The following is a 19,508-nucleotide window of genomic DNA, read 5'->3' as shown; positions in this document are numbered from 1 at the left end:
GGACTTCTCTTCCGAGGGAATTCACGCTGCACACTCGTCGAAAGGGTTTAAAATAAAAGACACGTGTATGTGTGTCACTATCAATGGCGGTTGGTGACTTCTCTTCCGAGGGGACCCGAATTCAAGCTGCACACGTGTCGAAATGGTTTATTTAAAAGACACGTGTGTGTTTGTTTGTTTGTGTGTGTGTGTATGCTCCAGCACACTCGTCGAAAGGGTTTACGATAAAAGACCTGTGTGTGTGTGTGTGTGTGTGTGTGTGTGTGAAAGACACTGTGTCTTAAGACACTTACTTAACAGTAAACTGATTATACATGAGATTAAGTGAGTATTGAAAGTTTGTTTGACTACAAAAAACTTATCCAATTGTCACGGCCGGGGGCGGACCCGAATAGACTAAAGGTCACGCCCCTCTCAACTCTTCCACCTCGAGGAGTTTCCCAAGACCACCCCAATGACCAGACAGACGAGTATACTACAGTTAAAATAAGCTTTATTAAATATTTAAAAGGAAAGGGGGAAGGGGAAAGGGTAATTTAAAACTAATGTGTCTCTTCTTCGCCTCCAGGGCCACTTGGGGGAAAGACAGGAAACAGGGGCTCCTTTGGGGGCTCCGGCCCAACAATCCGTGGTGCGCTCCGCTTCTCCTGGAGGCAGAATCAAACAAAAGTCAGACAGAGGTAAAGTACTTCGTTGCCCAACGCTGTTCGTTCACCCAGGACCTTCGGCAGAACAGGTAAGTGATGGTTATACACAGGTCAAGTTCACTCCACAGGTTACGCTACTCACGGTGCTGAAGGCTCTTCGTTCACACAGAACTTCACTTGTACAGGTAGGTATTTGCTATAAACACAGGACAGTTTTGCTTCACAGGTTACGTTACTCACAGCACTGGGGATCTTCGTTCATACAGAGCTTCACTTGCACAGGTAGGTCATTGCTATAAGCACAGAACAGGTTTACTTCACAGGTTACGTTACTCACAGCACTGGGGATCTTCACTCACACAGAGCTTCCTTGCACAGGTAGGTAATTGCTATAAGCACAGAACAGCTTTACTTCACAGGTTATGTTACTCACAGCACTGAGGATCTTCGTTCATACAGAGCTTCACTTGCACAGGTAGGTCATTGCTATAGTGTTAGTGCACCGTATTCCTTCGCCCATCCACTCAGGCTGTCCGGGCGTCGTAGGGACTAGTGGGTCCGATGACACGGAGCCAATCGCTTCCCAAACTCCCCCTCCTTCTTCCACGACCGGGGTCACGAGTTGGGGCGAACTTTCGTTGGGGCTCCGCTCACCACGAGCTTCTGTTGGAGAGGTCAGTACACACACCGCTACAACCCACAGTCCGCACGGTACACTCTTGGTAATACTCACTGGGTTTCACCACTGTCTGCTCTATGGATGAACGAAGCTCTTGTGGACACACCCCGGGCTCAGGGCTCAATTTTCTCGCTCTCCTTAGGACCCAGGCCACAACGGATGTCGTCGTCTCGCGACTCGTCTGAGTCTAGGCAGTTTGAACGCTACAAGCACAGCATACACACAGCAAGTAAAGCGTAAACACCATCAATCAGTGAAACTCACCCACAGCACTCTTATACAACTTCACGTGGTTTTTAGGTCGCCCTTGCCACCTGGCTACGACGACCTCGAGAGGATAGTTGGGCGATCGCTGGACCACCGATGAGAGTGAGATGTGTGTTATTCACAGGCCCGGCGTGTTGATTATCACTCCTCTGGCTCACCTGCGCTTCCTTTTTCCCACAGGGCCACTGTTCTACTGGTGGACGATGCTTCCTACCAAGTGCTTCGTCCGTGCTTCCGGTCAAACCACGGCTCGCCCACGCTTCCCTCTCCAGTGGGGCCAGGGACCTCAAAAACACAAAGGAACACACCAAACAACTCTTCGTACAAGTATTGCACAGATAAGTACCACAGCTGTTACTCACACTTAGTTGTCAACAACAGCTATTAACTGCACTCTTGATGGCTCTGTGTCCGCTCTTTCTCAAATGACACTCCACAATATTCCTTCGTCAGCTGACTGCCCCTTTCTCTCTTCCCCAGGAGAGCGATCCAGCCAGCGTGGTCCGTCTGCAAAGCAGCAACACAGCATATACAAAGTACACCACAAGCACCCCGTTTGGTGTCTTCAAAGGTCTTTTTAAGCACTGACTCTTCTCCTCGTCAGCCTATCAGCAACCGCTGTGTCAATCATTCCCACCTGAACGTAATCAGGCTTGATTTTGGTTTCGGGGAAACCCCGGAAATTCCGGTGTTCTAAGTGAAGCGTCCGGGCGGAACCATCGACGGGCGGAACCCGTCTTCCACACTTTTGGTTCCGCCCTCACAAAACGTCACCTGTGACACAATCATAGCAGTGGGCGTTTACTTCCAAGTTGCCAATGCAGCTGGCCCATCAAAACAGATAACTTCTAGAGCCAGACTCTTAACCAGGGTACAAAATGGCCTATTACCTATTGCTTTTGATGTTTTTGGATGTAAAAACCACGCAGACGTCATGAGTAGACCTTAGACAACAGTATAAAACAATAAAAATGACAGAGGAAGGGCACCTTTAACTCAAAATGCAACAAAAGTCGCTGTTATTACTTTCATCATTGCTGGTCTTCTCAAATCATGCGGCATCTTTGTTCTCGCCATCGCAAACGGAAATACCTATGAAGCAGTTTTTTTACCTGACGGGAGGGGTTCTAGCGGACCAATCACAGTGCTTGTGGTTCGCGTAGAACTGACGCGCTGTTAAAAATTTGGCGAGGTGCAGGTCAGGCTACCCAGATAACCTACGGCTAGCTCTTACGCACAACTATAAATTGGGCTTTAGTGCGCAAGTCTGATGTGCACGCTCCACTGCTACAGCACGCGCTTCTCTGCTCCGCTCCTCCAGAATGCAAATCATATCATTAAAAAATTAATGTCTCCTTGGGAGTGCATTATTTTCGAATAATTCAATGGCCCGTCGTCAATTATTCCTTTCTGATGCCACACTCACATTTAATTTTACTCCATTTCACACGGTAGATCCACATTATCATGAAGATTAAATTAAGCAGTGTTAATTGCGCTTGTGTGGAGTTAAAATTATTTCATATACATCTTATAAAGTCCAGAAGAGGGCTCGATTGAATGGCATCAGTGGCATCAAATACCATACCATTATTAGACAACTGCAGAACACAGTTTAAAAAAAAAAAATTAATTACTCTGCATATTTATCATTAAATGTCAAATTGTGGAAATACAGCCACTAAATCGCTATTATCGATGTCCTCATTATAATAGTCCTATGGTAATCATAGTAAAACCGGCATGAATAAATTGTGTTCGCCTTTAACACTAAAATAAATATTTACTCATACATGTGGAAGTTATTAAGAAATAAAATAAGGAGATCAATAAACTAGATTAAATTAATAAAATTATTCATTTTTATATGACTGCTTTTGCAAAAAAAACCCCGCTCATTCTTCATATATCAAATGCACGCAATAAAGGAGAAGAAAATATTTGATTTACGTGATACTAGTAAATCATGTTGTGATTTTGGCAAGGTGTTAACGGTGTTGACATATCTTAAAATTAGGGCTTGGAAAAGCTTAATCGCATACAAAATAAAAGTGATTTTATTACATATAAATACACACACATTTATGTATGTATTTAAGAAACATTAAATGTGTATATATATTTATTTATATTTTTATATATTCTATATTATATATAAATGTGAAAAATTTATATATAAATTAAAAACATCTGACATGAATATATGTATATGTGTGTGGTTAAATATACACAATAAATATACACAGTACACACACATACATTATGCAAAAAATTACTTTTATTTTGTATGCGATTAATCTTTTCCCAGCCCTACTTAAAATATATCATTGCCATTTTTGGCCTCAAAATGCACACAAGTGTTGTTTTTAGTAAGGCAGGTTTGTAAAAACTAGTTATATTTCCTAATTAAACTAAGGCCTACACTGTAAAAAATTTGCTGTAACTTACTGTAGAAGATAAAGACTGAAAATGTTTCATGTTCATTTAACTTTGAATAAACTGTTGCCAGTAAATAACATAAATGTAAAATCTACAGTAAGTTACTGGCAGATAGTTGCCAGTAATACTGTAATTTATACAGAATTTTTTTACAGTGTAGCCCTGGCTTAAGCTAATAGGGACTTTAAGCAACAGCTGGGAATGGAACGGCTACGGCAACTGGAAGTATGCTGTAGTGATGTAACCAGTGACACCGAAGCAGGCGTGTGTCAAAAAAATGAACCGATTTTCATTGAAGCTTTGTATCGAAGCTTGATTCGTTCTGGCAAAATCACGTGACCAATGACGTCCAAAGCTTCGATTCATTCACACCCACGTGACTGCTTCGTTATCTGATTCAAAGGTTTAAAATTGTGCGATGCGCGGCGCGCCCTCATGGGTTGTACTGAAGTATTGCGTTACACGGAATCGATTATTGTATTGTTAGTTTATAATATAAAATAAATAGCCTATATTGGATAGTAGTAAAAAGTTTCTGCACCACTTAATACCATGATATTTTTTTAAATGGTTCACAATTTATACTTTTGAGACAACCATTATCCTTAATTTGTTATTTTTGTTTGGAGTTACCATTCGTATGAAATGTAACATGCTTTGGTCATGTATTTTATATATTATTACATTTATTTATTATTCTATCCTTAATTTGTCAAACCATTAATTCTTGCTTCTATAATTAATACGTTGTTTGGTTGTGAAACATTCTGTGACCAGCAGAGGTCCTCATCGAGCTCTGATTTGAAAAGCTTCGAGTAATGAACCTTTTTCCGATACAATTGGGTTAAAAGCTTCACTGCTTCAAGAAGCGTCACTTCGCCATCACTAGTATGCTGTCACACCGCCGTAGCCAAGAACGTAAAAATCACTAAGCAACCGTAAACAAGACTTGTGGTACAATCATAAACTGATGCAATTACAATGTCATATGCCATAAAACATAACATTTATTTACATAATCTCTCACGACTACGGCAAATCAGCTGTTCTCCCGTAGTAGACCGTTACGTCTCAAAGTAGCAGTTAAATTCGCGCATGCGCAATACAACGTCAGAATGCCATTGCCATTCCACCAGAGGCTGTTGCTTAAAGTCCCTAATCTCTGTCGGGGAAACCACCCCATATGGACAGAACTACCTTGTCTTTTTCAAAATGTGAAAAAGATCAACCCAGTAACTTAGGGGCTGTCCACATGGAGACGCGTATCACTGTATACGTATAAATTTGTTATTGTAGTGGCGTTTCATCCACACGGATCAGGCGTTTTGGGGGAGACTGAATCCGCTATTTTTTTGATACCGGGTCCTAAAGTGGATAAATCTGAAACCGACACCCTTGCGGTTTCGTCTGTACAGCCAATCCGTGTATTTTGTGAAGCGAAAACGTCATCACATCACGTGTCGGAAGCTTCACACGTAACAGCAACAACAATAACGGTGGACTACGTGATTGTGTTCGTGCTACACAAGCTACTAAAGCCTACTAGCTTTATTACAGCAAAATCTATTGCTTCTATGCAATTGTGGTGACCAACAAGCGATAATGGACAACACCATGGCTGCGTCCGAAAACTCTAAATTGCTGCCTTCTGAGGCAGCTTTCCAAGGCACCAAGGCATGTCCGAATTCAATGTTTGGTTTACTTCCTGTCTCCTGAGATACCTATGCGTGGACGTACATTAAGAATGTGATTGGTCGAGTCCGGTCGAGTTAAAAAAAATAAAATGGCGTCCAAGGACTCGACTGGACCACCAATTTAGTGTAAATAAAGGTATATTTTCACTTTTTACACCTTTTAATTGCATTTCTAGCGAGAAATTAGTATTGTAGTTTTCAAATATGTGATTAGTTATCACAAAGATGCTCTCTGTTTAAATTTCAAACACGCTGCCTTAGAAGTGTGTCCGAAAGTCTTTCTCTGAGCTACCTTCATGCCTCCGAAGTCATTTCCTCATGAGGCAGCGAGGCAACGAGTCACTGCCTTGAGTTTTCGGACGCAGCACATATGTTGGTTATGCGCATGCTCAAAGTCTTCTTCTTCGTGTATAGTGTATACCTGTGGCAGAATTACAGCGCCCCATACTGGTCCGGCATATATACTACACCGCTTTCAGTCGGTTTCAGTGGGTTCGTGTTTACGGATTATTTTTTTAGAGCAAGGAAAAAAATGATCGGATAGGGAATGCACCGGCTTCGTGTGGACATGTGAACCTTAGTTTTGGTAAACCATTCTCTGCAAGCATGTGAAAAAAATAAGTTGTTGAAATCTGTCTTCCCTTGTGATGTCAGAAGGGGATAATACCGCCCACCGATAATCTGCGCTATCCAACCACAGCACTGCCATTTAGTGTAGAGATAAGATTATTTGCATTTAAAAAGGACAAAAAACACAATTTTGCTCACACCTACAAAGTGGCAATTTTAACATAGATAATAAATTATCTATATGGTATTATGAGGTAGAACTTTACATAGACACTCTGAGGACATGAAAGATTTATTTGACATCTTAAAAAAAGTCTTGTGCAATTTCCCCTTTAATGTATTTTTGCAATAAAATGAAATCAAAAACCTTGCTTGTTTTCATATAAAAAAAATATGAATATGTGCTTCAGGCAACACGTGCATACATTGATTAGCTTTAATGAATTTACAAAATGAAATATGATATAAAACACAATCATTTATTATAAAAGAACAAAACTTTTGTACAACATGAAGTAAACACAAGTAAAAATGTAGTTAAAGTACAAAGGCAACGGTTCAGTGTTAAAGCAACACTATGTAGTTTTTTACCTTTTAATAATGTCTCTAAAATTATTTCAGTGATAGAACAACTTTTAACCGGACAAATTGTACTGTTGCTGCAACCTGAGCAGCCTCCTAGCTGCTACAAGCACACTCTGAAAGTGGCGGTGGAGGGTAGGAAACACAGCTCCGCCCCTCCCCCTGCCTGCAGAAGAGTGTCTGATACCAAGCACTGTTGCGCTTTTCAACCACATGGGGGAGCTGTAAGTCATTTTTACATGAAAACTACATAGTGTTGCTTTAAGATTATATAGAAAATATGATTTAAGTTATGAAACTTAACATTAACATCAGTTAAAATGATAGTAACAAATAACAGACTTCATATGAATAATAAAGAGAATGCCAGATATAAATCCAAAGGAAATATTTCATGTTTAACAATCAGACACTGAAGGGCAGAGCAGCTGCACTGAGCCAGTGGCACATTACAGAAGGACTTGCAGAGATGAACCTGCCCTCGGCGGTGTACACGACACTGACTGCCCGCTGATCAACTTGAACCCAAATATCCAAAATTGTCAGAGGAAATTTTAATATTAGGTCCTATCTTTACTAACTGACCAGAGATTTGAAGTTCTGGAAAACTTGGCTGATACAAGTCCACACAAGTCACCTCCTGATGCATCCTCAATAAAATGAGCGGATCAAGTACTTGGGCTGCGACTGATGACGTGTCACAAGAACACAAGTACAGACATTTTGGGCTTTTGTGCACATGTCAGAGGTGTGGACTCGAGTCATGTGACTTGGACTCGAGTCAGACTCGAGTCATGAATTTGATAACTTCAGACTCGACTCGACAAAATGTACAAAGACTTGCAACTCGACTTGGAATTGAACATCAATGACTTGTGACTTCACTTGGACTTGCGCCTTTTGACTCGAGAAGACTTGCTACTTCACATGAAAACCTGGGAAAAAAATTTCAAACGGCCACGCTGCTCTCAGTGTATCTGCATCTGTGAAAAAAATGTGCACCACCTGCATGCAGAGAGCACGCGCACTGCCTGCACGACAGCCAATCACGTTGGTTTGGATGTTGGGACCGTACCAGCAGTACAGCTCAGCAGTGTGTAGTCAACGTGATACGCAGGTACACGCCTTATACCCACTAGGAATTGTCAAGGATTTCCGTATGCCAACTAAAAATAGCGTGAGGATGCGTAACAGCATGGTTTTGTGACATTTCAAACTTTTACTCATAATTTAGATGTGAAGCACTGACCATTAGCATGCTACTTCCTACTTTAGCGGGTTGAAATGCATATACATATTAGGCTACATATATTTGGTGTGTTTGACTTCCTGCCGAAATGCGCGATACGATCGGCGTATGAAATCAAATTACTATAGCGGCGCGAAAGTGACTGGAGAGCAGACTGGTGTGGCGCCACAAGAACCTACCGGCGAGTGACAGCAAAGTACCGCGAGAGCGATTCCAGTTATTACGTGGAGAAATCTGCTTTGAATCACTCTCGCGGTACTTTGACATATCCAAGAGGTCTGATTAGCGCCAAATGAAGTCAACCTGCAGTGTAGCTGCTAACGCGCCACTGTAAACAAACAGTCCATGTGGAGGAACGAGTGGAGCAGTGCACAACATAAAATCCGGAGAGTTCACAACGCACATGTTAGTAAACAACATTTAAATCATCAGTCCAGTTTATTACTTTAAGAATAAGAATCCAAATGCAATAAAATAAGCCCGTGATTACATCCTGATGGTTTTTAGCTGCGTGTTTGCAGACAATGCTTGTATTATATGCAAAAATACGCTTTTTATATCAAAGACTATTCAAATTAGAGTTAATTCATGGTCATCTAAAATGTGTATTAATTAAAAACATTTACACCATTAAATTACACATGGTAATGTTATCAGTAGGTGTCATATAATAGCTATTGAACGAGTGGATATTTTTTCTCCTTCAATGCATGTGTTAGCCACGGTTTGAAGATTGTAAACAGTTTATTTAATTTTAATTAGGTAACTTTTGGCCCCGAGTTAGATGTTGATTAACACTAAACCAGTCTAAAAATCCATCCAGTTTCCCCAGCTGTAAACCCATTGGCTTTTAAAGTATTTTTTTCTTATAATAAACTGACATTGATAACACATTCAGTTTATTTGTTTATGAGTACACTTTCAGAATGCTCTCAGTTACATGAAGATCCATACTGTATGCATTTGTGAGTGTGGGGGTGATTATGGGGTGTCGCGCTGGGACGAGTGAGCATAAGGGTGAGAGGGAAAACAAAAATCTAGACTACACCACTGCAGCTAAGTCACTACATTGACATGGCAGAAGGACAGAATGTCCTTTTGTTCTAGGCACTGAACAGTAAGACCCCTTCCTTCACTCTTTCAAGTAGCAATCCGAGTCTTGGCAGTGCCTGCTTCTAGATCTTCAGTGGAGCGAGTTTTCAGCCATGGTGGCATCATTCTGCGTCCCTATCGCGCACAAATGACTGACAGACTTTTGGCCAATTTGATCTTTTGCAAATGCAATGCAGTATAGGGGCTTCCCTCCACCTGTCCACAGCACGCATATTGTTTCTGTGGTAAGAGGACTTGAAATGACTCGAAACTAAAATGGTAGGACTTTGGACTCGACTTGAGACTTGTTGGCTTTGACTTCTGACTCGACTCGGGACTTGCCTCGTCTTTGACTTGGTACTCGAAAGCAAAGACTTGTGACTTACTTGTGACTTGCTTAACAATGACTTTGTCCCACCTATGGCACATGTAGACTTTTAGTAAGGATCCTACAAACAGTTTTATTAAAAGACCTCAGCTGATTTATAAACTTTGTTGTCATATCCACACTGTTGACACATGAATGGTTTCTATCGAGTGTGGACTCTCATGTGTGTGCTAAGGTTAGATTTTGTTCTGAAACTCTTTTTACAGTCATGGCATGTTAATGGTTTCTCTTTAGTGTGAGTGATCAAATGTTCATTAAGGTTTGGTTTCATCCTGACACTCTTTCCACACTGTTGACACATGTATGGTCTCTCTCCAGTGTGAATCTTCATGTGTGCTTTAAGGTTAGGATTTGTTCCGAAACTCTTTCCACACAGATGACAAGTGTCGCGTGTAGCTTTTCCCCACTGTGAGTTTTCATGTGGCGGTTAAGGTTCGATTGAAAGGTGAAACTCTTTCCACACGGTTGACATGTGAACGGTTTCTCTCCAGTGTGAACTCTTGCATGAATCTTAAGGTTACTTTCAATAGAGAAACACTTTCCACATTGTTGACAAGTGTAAGGTTTCTCTCCAGTGTGAGTCCTCATGTGTTTCTTAAGTTCACCTGCAGTTATAAAACTCTTTCCACACTGATGGCACAGATGTGGTTTCTCTCCAGTGTGAATCCTCATGTGTGCTTTAAGGTTATCTTTTCTTCTGAAACTCTTTCCACACTGTTGACATGTTAAAGGTTTCTCCTCACTGTGAGTCCTCTTGTGATCTTCAGGGCGTTCAACTTCACTGAAACTATTTTCACACTTTATGTCTTCTGTCTTCAGAGTTTCTTTCTGTGAAACATTATGGTTTATTTTTATAATCTGATGTTTCTCATCCACTTCAGCTTGACTCTCCTCTTTCACTTCCATCATATCTAAAATGAAGACAGTAAAAAGTTCATATTGATAAACCAGAATGATAATAATGAGATGTCATCAGTGTTTCCACTAGGATTTTTTTCAGCTGTGGCGGCAGGGGGCGCCCATGATGATTATAAATGTACATTATTTTTTTAAAAGTAGAATATAGGCTACAGTAAACTAACATGTATTTTTTTATCATTTTCATGCTGTCATTTACTTTTCCTTATATTTATAGCATATTTCTTTTCTATGTTTGATATAAACTGTATATTCTTAAAAAAAGTTACATAGCTACGTAAGTAGTTCGGATATTTCATTGTAGTTTTAATGTAGAGTGAATTGCAAGTTGTGCTCGTGTTTAGCGTTACAGAGCTGTTGCAAACTCACGCACAGTCCTGTTGATAATCCGCACAGCTGTGATTGACCGAACATCAGCAGCAATTTTATTTCACACCCGGACCATTTGATAAAGACCCCGACCCGGTCACACCGCAAATCGCGCAGTTGAATAGAAACCTTTAACGGTCTTCAGACAGATCTTAAACACAAAGCACGGGGCCATTTAAAAACGAGTCGAATTTTGGTCTTGGATGTTAGACCCGCATTTTACTCTTGTCTATTGAGTCCCGACCTGTATCTACACACAAATGACGCGCGAAAAGCCTATTATTACACCCGTTACATCAAATATTATGCGGTTCAACCGCGGGTACCCCGACCCTGCTGTTTCGTCTTTAAACATATAAAACAGTCTCACCTTCTGCCTCAAGTTTCTATTACAACGTTCTTTTCTTCCACGGGAATAATGTAAGTTTCCTTACAAACAGATTCGACTATTAATTTCTTGCAGTCGCATATAAGTAGTATTCAGTATTCAGCCTTTTGATTTTGGACAAATATAATATCATTTAATGTGAAACTTTGTGAGTGTCGATCTAACCCTACAGTCACATTAGCTACAAAAGTGAACGACACCGAGCGACACGCACTCGCTTGATGGGCGTTCCTTGGCTAGTTTCTAGAAGCGGTATCAAAAGTCACTTTAGAGGTATTGTTAAGTTACAAGAAAGGTGTTTTTGGATTTAAAAGTATTTATTTCTCGATAAAAGTAACAAAATATTTGAGATAAAATGACAAACTTATCAGATATATACATAAATCCGCATTTTCCGCCATCTTGAATTATTTTCTCAGACTCGACCACAGACCTACGTCACGTTGCTCCTTCACTCCGATTGGCAGTCGCTTTGTTGCATCGCTCAGCATTTGCATAAAATAGCCTGCTTGTCTATTTTGGCCCCGCCTTGCTCGCGCACCGGTGAGCTCGTCGCTTGTCGCTGGCAAACGGCCACTTCCATTGAAAATGAATGGTAGTCTGTCGCTCTGTCTCTGTCGCTTGTAGCTAATGTGACTGGGGGGTTAAGCACAGAAGATGGACTGACAGCTGAGCGGACAGCTGAGCGGTCAGCAGCGCGCTACTGCGCTTATAGCCTATATTCTGAATAACTAATGACCAGATAAGTTGATAATATGAGTACAGTGATTCCAAATGAATGTCCAAAAAACTCGTAATATGTTAAATCGAAAGTTTAATAATGTCTTTTCTCGCAGCCCTGCGCTGCGTCCGTGTCTGCGCCGGTGAACATCAAATGCGTGATGACCTTGCACCTTAAATTACCCTAAATTTATAGTCATAAAGATAAAAGTAAAACAATATTCGAAACTTCAAATTATGTATTTTTATGTGTGTAAACTCACAATAAGGAGAAAACTTTGTGCTTATTTAAAATCATTAAAAACATGACGTGCTTTCTGCTGCTTTGGTTGTAGAGCGAGTCACAAAAAAAACAGAAACTCAAATACTTTTTTATTCGTTTTGTCAATTTAATTATTATTTAAGTGTAACATATTTCGTATATGCTTATTTATTTTATTATTATTTCTCAAAACAGAGACGTAGCCTAATCATCCTCTGTTGATTTAAATCTATTTGTTCATTAAACTAAACCCATGGAAGAAATTATGATACTTTAGGAGATTTATTTATAAATGAGTTAACAACGCGAATCCAGAAAGGAATTTATTTCCAAGACAGCCAGTCTGGCAGGGCGGACATTTCTGTAGCTTTTTTGCGAGCTACCGTGGGTTTTGTCTAGAAGGGATACAGCAAACGCCGAAAAGTTAAGGATTAGATTTGGAGGTAGGATTATTAGGATGAAAACAGCGGCTCTGGCTAAATGAGATAAAAATACATCCTACAATCGTGTGAAATTTTGTGTTTAGAGTTGGGTTTGGTTGAAGGATTAGGATAAAACAGTGCTCATCCAGCGAGATTTGGTTTGCTGTATCCCTTCTATCCACAACCGCAGGCGTGGCGGGGATGTTTTAGGCATGGCGGGCCGCCACGGTAGAATGTATACAGACCTGCCAACCTTGGAAATTTTTTTTGAGTAGCAACTTACTGCAGCGGCGCGGCGCGAGGTCAGGCACATTTGCTGATCAGTAGTGATTGAGTTCACATGCTTACTTATGACTTATTACTACAACTTATTACTAAGCAAATTGTTCCCACTAACCACCATATCTAGTCTTTCAACATACAAGTAGGCTATGAAGAAATCATTTAATGAAAAGGCAACCTCCAAAAATATGCTTATGGCATATGTCTTAAATACATGGGACATTATAAATAACAAAGAATCAACAAATAGCATGCTATGTCCTTGCTTTATATTCCAGCAGGCACGTTGACATGAACCTCTAATGGGGCACAGCAAGCCTACCACTACTTTTTCTTTAACATACCTAACATGAACAGTATTACTATGTTTTAATGCATAAATGCCATGTTAGTAAATGTGCATTCTACAGTACTGATGATAATGAGTCTTTTACACAAATTTACAATAACATTACTTAGCTGCTACTACAATAAAAAACATATGTGGATGATCCTTTTGTGTATTTTATCAGCATAGTGTTTAAACCTGCTGAAAAAACAGCATAAACCAGCATGATTCCCATGCTGGTTTAGCTGGTGGACACCAGCATACAGCACCAAAACACAACATGGTCTTGGTGGTGCTGGTATGCTGATGATGACCACCAGTTAAACCAGCACCAAATCATCATGAGAATTAAGCTGGTCTATGCTGGTCACCAGCAAACCAGCAAAAAAACACAACATATGCTGGTCTTGCTGGTATACTGCTTTTTTTCAGCAGTGATGCCAACTGTTTATGTAGTGTCCTAAAGTAGATCTAGTGAACTAAACAGTAATGTCATATCTGACAATACAGAACAGTACACAAACATTGATTTTCTCAGCAATAATGCAAACCTCTTTACTTGGTTTTGACTGGCTGAGCATATAGTTCGTTTTACCTCCCTCATCATCTATACTTTCTGCTTCAATTTCCCTGCTCTGCACAAAAAAATCTGATGTACATCGACAGGAGCCAGTAACAATCGAGTAAGAATAAGATTGATTTAAATTCAGAAGCGTACTTTTGTTTTGTCATGTTTTCTCGCGTGCCTCACATGCTCTTCTGAGTGAGCGGCGGCAGAGTGCTACAAAAAGTAAACACAGAGGCTCCGCTCGCGGACATCGATTTCTGCGTGCTCGCGCCAGTTTGTCTTGTGGGACTGCAACGTGTTTACAAGCGTGAATTACGGTTCATATAGCTCAGTTTTTTTGGCGCGATTAACAATGTAAATGAATATACTGGCAAATAAAGTAAAAACTTAAACTTGAGGCACAACATAGGACACTGGGTACAACAGATTTACACTGGGGCACGTACAACAGTAAAAGGCGTCTAGACGCCCCTGGTTGCCAGGCTTATTACAATGGATCCAATTCACAATTCCCATACCCTGCCCATTTACCTTTAAAAACGGTGTTTAGAACCATCCTCCATTGTAAAACAAGTCACAGTATGAAGATGGACCGGGATGAAAAACAATTTCGTTATTTTCGTTATTCGCTTCGACGGCTCCCCGCTCTCCGCTTTGAAGAGTTTAAAACTAGCGCTATGATTGGTCGACGTCGTCTTTTCCCAACAGGTTGCTGCCCAATGCGGTTACACAGATAGACGAGTTGCCTAGTGCGCAAATGCACATACAGTTTAACTCAAAGCCATCACTGGCTTTTCGCGTATTTTGAAGTGACAAATCGTAGCAGCGTAGTTTGATGTCTAAATGCGTATCCGTTACGCAAAATGCGTAAAGGTTGGCAGGTCTGTGTATATAGCGGAAACACTGGTCATGTATCATGTATGTTATTTTTAATGTGAAGTACATTATGTCATTTCTATTGTCAATTTCTCGTCTTGTAGTTTAACTCTTGTGCTGTGTTCAAAACCCTATAACACTTATGGTGTTTCCAATATTACCAAACATTGGATACTATCTTTGTGTCAACTTGTTTTCTTTCAGTTAGGACTGGTTTTGCATTTTTTTAAAGTAATTAATCGAATGCCTAATTAAAATTACCTAAAAAAATACCTTTTTATCTACATACAAAGAGGGTCCCCTTACATGGAAGTCGCCATTTTGTGCCGCCATTTTTCTACAGAAGCCCTTAACGGACAATTTTTTTTTTACTAAGTTGTCTCTGATGATAACATGTTGGTCTGGTGGCAGCTACCGTAGCTTCTCTATGTGTTTCAAAAGCGAGGGGTGAGCAGTGGACTAAGTCGTTGGTTGCAATTCGCAACCTCACCACTGGATGCCACTAAAATTTACACACTGCACCTTTAATGCAAGTCTGCACAAAAGGAGCAGAAAACTCACAACTATTTTATTTTAGTGAAACCTCCTCATTTATGCTGTGATTTTGGGAAGGTGTTACATAGGGCTGCACGATAAATCGCATGCGATACCACGCGCATCACGTCAGTAATGCCGGTTCCTTGATTAGTATTAAATCGCCAACAGCTGATTTCAGATGGCACGACATTAACTGCACAGAGCCATAGTTCCCTGACAAGCCGGGCCATATCGCATACATATCGCAGGCGATACGACCCCGATAATTAATGCGAAATTGCCCCGATTGTCAGTGAACTACGGCTCTGTGTGGTTAAAGCTGCTCCATCTGAAAACAGCTGATAGCGATTTAATACTAATCAAGGAACCGGCATTACTGACGAGATGCGCGTGACAAACACATGCGATTTATCGTGCAGCCCTAGTGTTACAGCATATAATTTTTATAAAAATATATAAATGCTGCGTTCATCCCGTGTAATGCAGCTGCGCTATTGCAATGGTGGAGGATTACGACAATGGCTTGTGTTTACTGGCCGGGCACATTTAGCTTACAAACTAACAATTGGATGCCAGTCTCATCAATATGAGGATCAGCATTCAGGAGGTGATTTGCATTGACTATTTATGGTTAAAATGGGCGTGCATAGGGCGGGATATGAGGCAGATTCAAGTACGCACACTTTCAGGTGATCTGTGATTTATAAAAGGAACATTGCTTGGTGGTGTGCGAACGCTTTTATAAATCTGAATATTTTTTTTGCGTACGCTATTTTTGCCTTTTGTGCGTACGTAGACTTTAAGTAAGGATCCTACGCACAGTTTTATAAATGAGGCCACAGGAGACTTGGATTTCCTGGAGCAGTAGTTTTTATTGCAGAAAGCAATCTTCAAGTCAGAGCATAGAGCCCAGGAGCTGCAGTTACCAAGTTTAACTTACAGTAGCCCTAAATTGCATTTATATGCATTTAAGGGGGCAGCCCCCTAAATGGAAAACAAATCCCTCAACTTTAAGCAAAGCATGTAAATTCAGTCAAGGAATCAGCCCGTTACCGGAATTGCTTCATCCCTGATCTCATTAGCATAACAGCATCATTCAAATGCATAGGTGCTAATCAATCATCCTAACTGTATCGCCCATACCTTTAAATGCACAGTTGTGCCTTGAACTTAGCAATCACCTTTAACTTGGCACTCTTCCCAATCGTCAGAAAGGGCATAAAGACAAAAGGATAATGTCTTAGCCACCTGGGCTGCCTGACTTCATTGTTGAATGTCATAATCTTTACCTCAAGATGTAAAACACAATATATATCACTTTTTCAGCTTATATACCATATATATTATAGATGCAGAAAGTTATCATCTCATGGATTTTAGTTTATTTTTCCCTTATGTTCCTCAATGTTTTTGATTATTCCTTAACCATCAATAATAAAGATTGAAAAATAGACACCAACCTATTTGTTCCTCAGTATCTTCATCCTTTATTCTGCATGGTTGTGGATCTGTCATCTTCTCAAGCTCCTCTTTCACCAGCATCAACATTATGTCATGAAGATTTCAGTTGTCACACATGGAGTGATTTCTCTGTGTGTTTGACTCCAGCATTTATTGGTGGATTGTTGTAGGAGGAGCTTCACTGAAGGTCTCAATCACTTTCACTCTATGGGTGTGAACTAGAAATGAAAAGAGAGGCATTAAAACATTTAATTTGGTGTAGACCTGGGCGATTTTCCTTTTTTTAATTCATTTGAATAAACGTTTTCATTTTATTTAAATCGAGCGATCAAGGTTTTGAATAGAAGTTAGTTACACATGTCAAAGTGAAATGATTCAGACATCACCTGATTATTGCAGCAGGGATTTCCTGCATTGAAAACGAATCAGGACCCACCCAGAATACAGATTTTATTTATTTTATTTGATCTGTAGATGCTGTGGGATAAATAGAGAGCACCGGTGTCTATCTCCCTCCCACTTTTAAGATCTCTGTTGCTCAGTTTTAATCTTCAAAAGCAACAGACAAAAATACAGATAAGTGAAAACATGACCTAAACATCACATAATACTTGTACTTAAATTATAGCTCCATGTGAAACATGTCTGCACTGACGGCACAAAGTGAGCTCAGCAATGAAATGATATGGCCAGAAAAAAACAATAGAGAAAATATATTTAAATTAATGACAAAATCATTGACAAAAATCTTTTTAAAATTTCAAATAGGTTTGCTAAGGGGCGGAAAGTTCCTGGTGAATTTCCAGAAATTGTCCATGAAAACTTAATCTGGAGAATTTTTAAATATACTTAATCAGAAACTTAACAGGAATTTATGGGAATTTTTGGAAATTAAGTTAATGTATATAAACTGTATCATATTCAAACATAAATAAACATATTGTTTGGTCATAAGCAGACATGCATGCAAGGTAATACAAATGTTAAAAATGACGTCTTGACTGATTTAATTGTTAGTCGAACTTTAATTGATTCTGTAGTGGCACAATAACCCGTTTTAAACAGCCAAGGAGCTGAGTGGGAAGCAATAAAAGTTTGTTGTTTATTCTCCATCCATTTGAAGATTGTTTCAATATAGCAAAGTATAACAGTGAAGTCAACAATACTGAGTCTGAATGAATATACGATTATACAGTCAACCAAAAAATATGTGCTCCTGCACTCACCCCCATGTTTCCAAAGCTACACACAGGTATTTTAACTAGGGCTGTAACAATTAATCGTGCAAATGCGCGTTTTCTCAATGAATGAATTTTAATTTATTCATTACATTTTTAAACACTACTTTATATTATCTCACCTAAGGGTAGAAATTCAACTGAAATTACCTTAAATGTTGATGTTTTAAACAAAATTATGCTGCAAGATTTTTATTTATGCATGTTTTAATCACTGTGAATTAAAACATCACATTATTTTTGAAACATGTTAGCAACTCCTACTGGGATTGAAAAAATTTTACACAGCGGTGTTAAGCCTCAGGTATACAATGATAAAGAAATGATAACTGTTAAAGGCAGGATAGGCAGGAATTATGTAAAAAAAACTTTTTTACAAATGAGTTTAAACTGTCTTTATATACCAATACACAAGTAAAATGTAAGTACTCCAAAAAAGAGAGTACAAAAATCGAGTGTCTGTAGACCTCTCACCACCGCCCCAAACACAGCCAATTTTTCCATTCACTCCACCCCCTCCCTTCTGGGTTTCTTCTAAAGCCACACCCCCAAAACACATGAACACGTGACACCGACAGCTTTTATGGTAGAGAAATTTTGAGTGTTTTATCTTAAGCTTAGTATAAATGTTTTATATAAAGTATAGTTTTAATGTGTTTTATGGTTGAGGTCTAAATGAATTAAGTTGTCTCTCTGTTGCTTTTCCACAGCTAGGCCCGGATGGGGGACGTGTGACCTTGGTGAAAATAGCAAGATAGCTTTATGACACATTAGAAAACAAAGGCATTGTGTTTTACCAGCAATGGCTGTCTTTTTGTGTAGCAACTTAAAGGTTGCAAAGATACAGGCACAGTACAAACAGATTATTGGAATGGGAGGGCTGGGTGATTCTCACGAAACCATTAGAACACCACAGCACTAATGATTTTAGCTATAAAATGTGTAATATAGTAATATTAAAAAGCATCAGAATTAACACAATACTGTGTTCTACCTTGCACAATGTGTGATTTTAACATAAGAATTTACAATTTGTCAATTGTATCTAATTTTCTGCTTAAATTCTCATTACCGCAATGCGTCGGGCTATGTTTGAACATGCGTTATGTTGTAATTTAAACAAATTAACACAAAAATATTTAGAAAAAAAATAAATGGATGTTTAGCTAGACTACTTTAGATGACAGAAAAATAATTTACTGAATATTCATGTATAATAATAATGAAGAAAAATTAACAAAATGTTGTGTCCATACCTGATGTTCTCATCCTCCGCAACACTTTTTGAGAACAGTTTAAGCACACATACATAATTTTAATAAAGTTTGATTTTGAGTGACCAAGCACATGGACCAGTTACTTTAAGATGGCTACCAGGTAAGATCATCTCTTTATATCTTTCCAGTTAAATTTGAAATATTCTCTTGTCAGAATGCTTACACAACATTTTGATTATCATTACCGAAACAGGTAGTTTTCTACATTTCGAAAATGTTTTGATTTACAATTTTTTTATGAAAATGTTCTTTATT

At 39.4% G+C, this 19,508-nt stretch overlaps 2 pseudogenes; both read right to left on the bottom strand.

The window, feature by feature from the left end:
* Window positions 1–19,508, bottom strand: part of LOC141350776 (uncharacterized) — a 381,966-nt pseudogene that overhangs the window by 185,337 nt on the left and 177,121 nt on the right.
* On the bottom strand, window positions 9,666–18,672 carry LOC129423137 (uncharacterized; annotated as a pseudogene).

This window comes from Misgurnus anguillicaudatus, chromosome 19 (genome assembly GCF_027580225.2).
Source record: "Misgurnus anguillicaudatus chromosome 19, ASM2758022v2, whole genome shotgun sequence".
Taxonomy (NCBI): Eukaryota; Metazoa; Chordata; class Actinopteri; order Cypriniformes; family Cobitidae; genus Misgurnus; species Misgurnus anguillicaudatus.
This window is presented reverse-complemented; position numbering and strand designations above follow the sequence as displayed.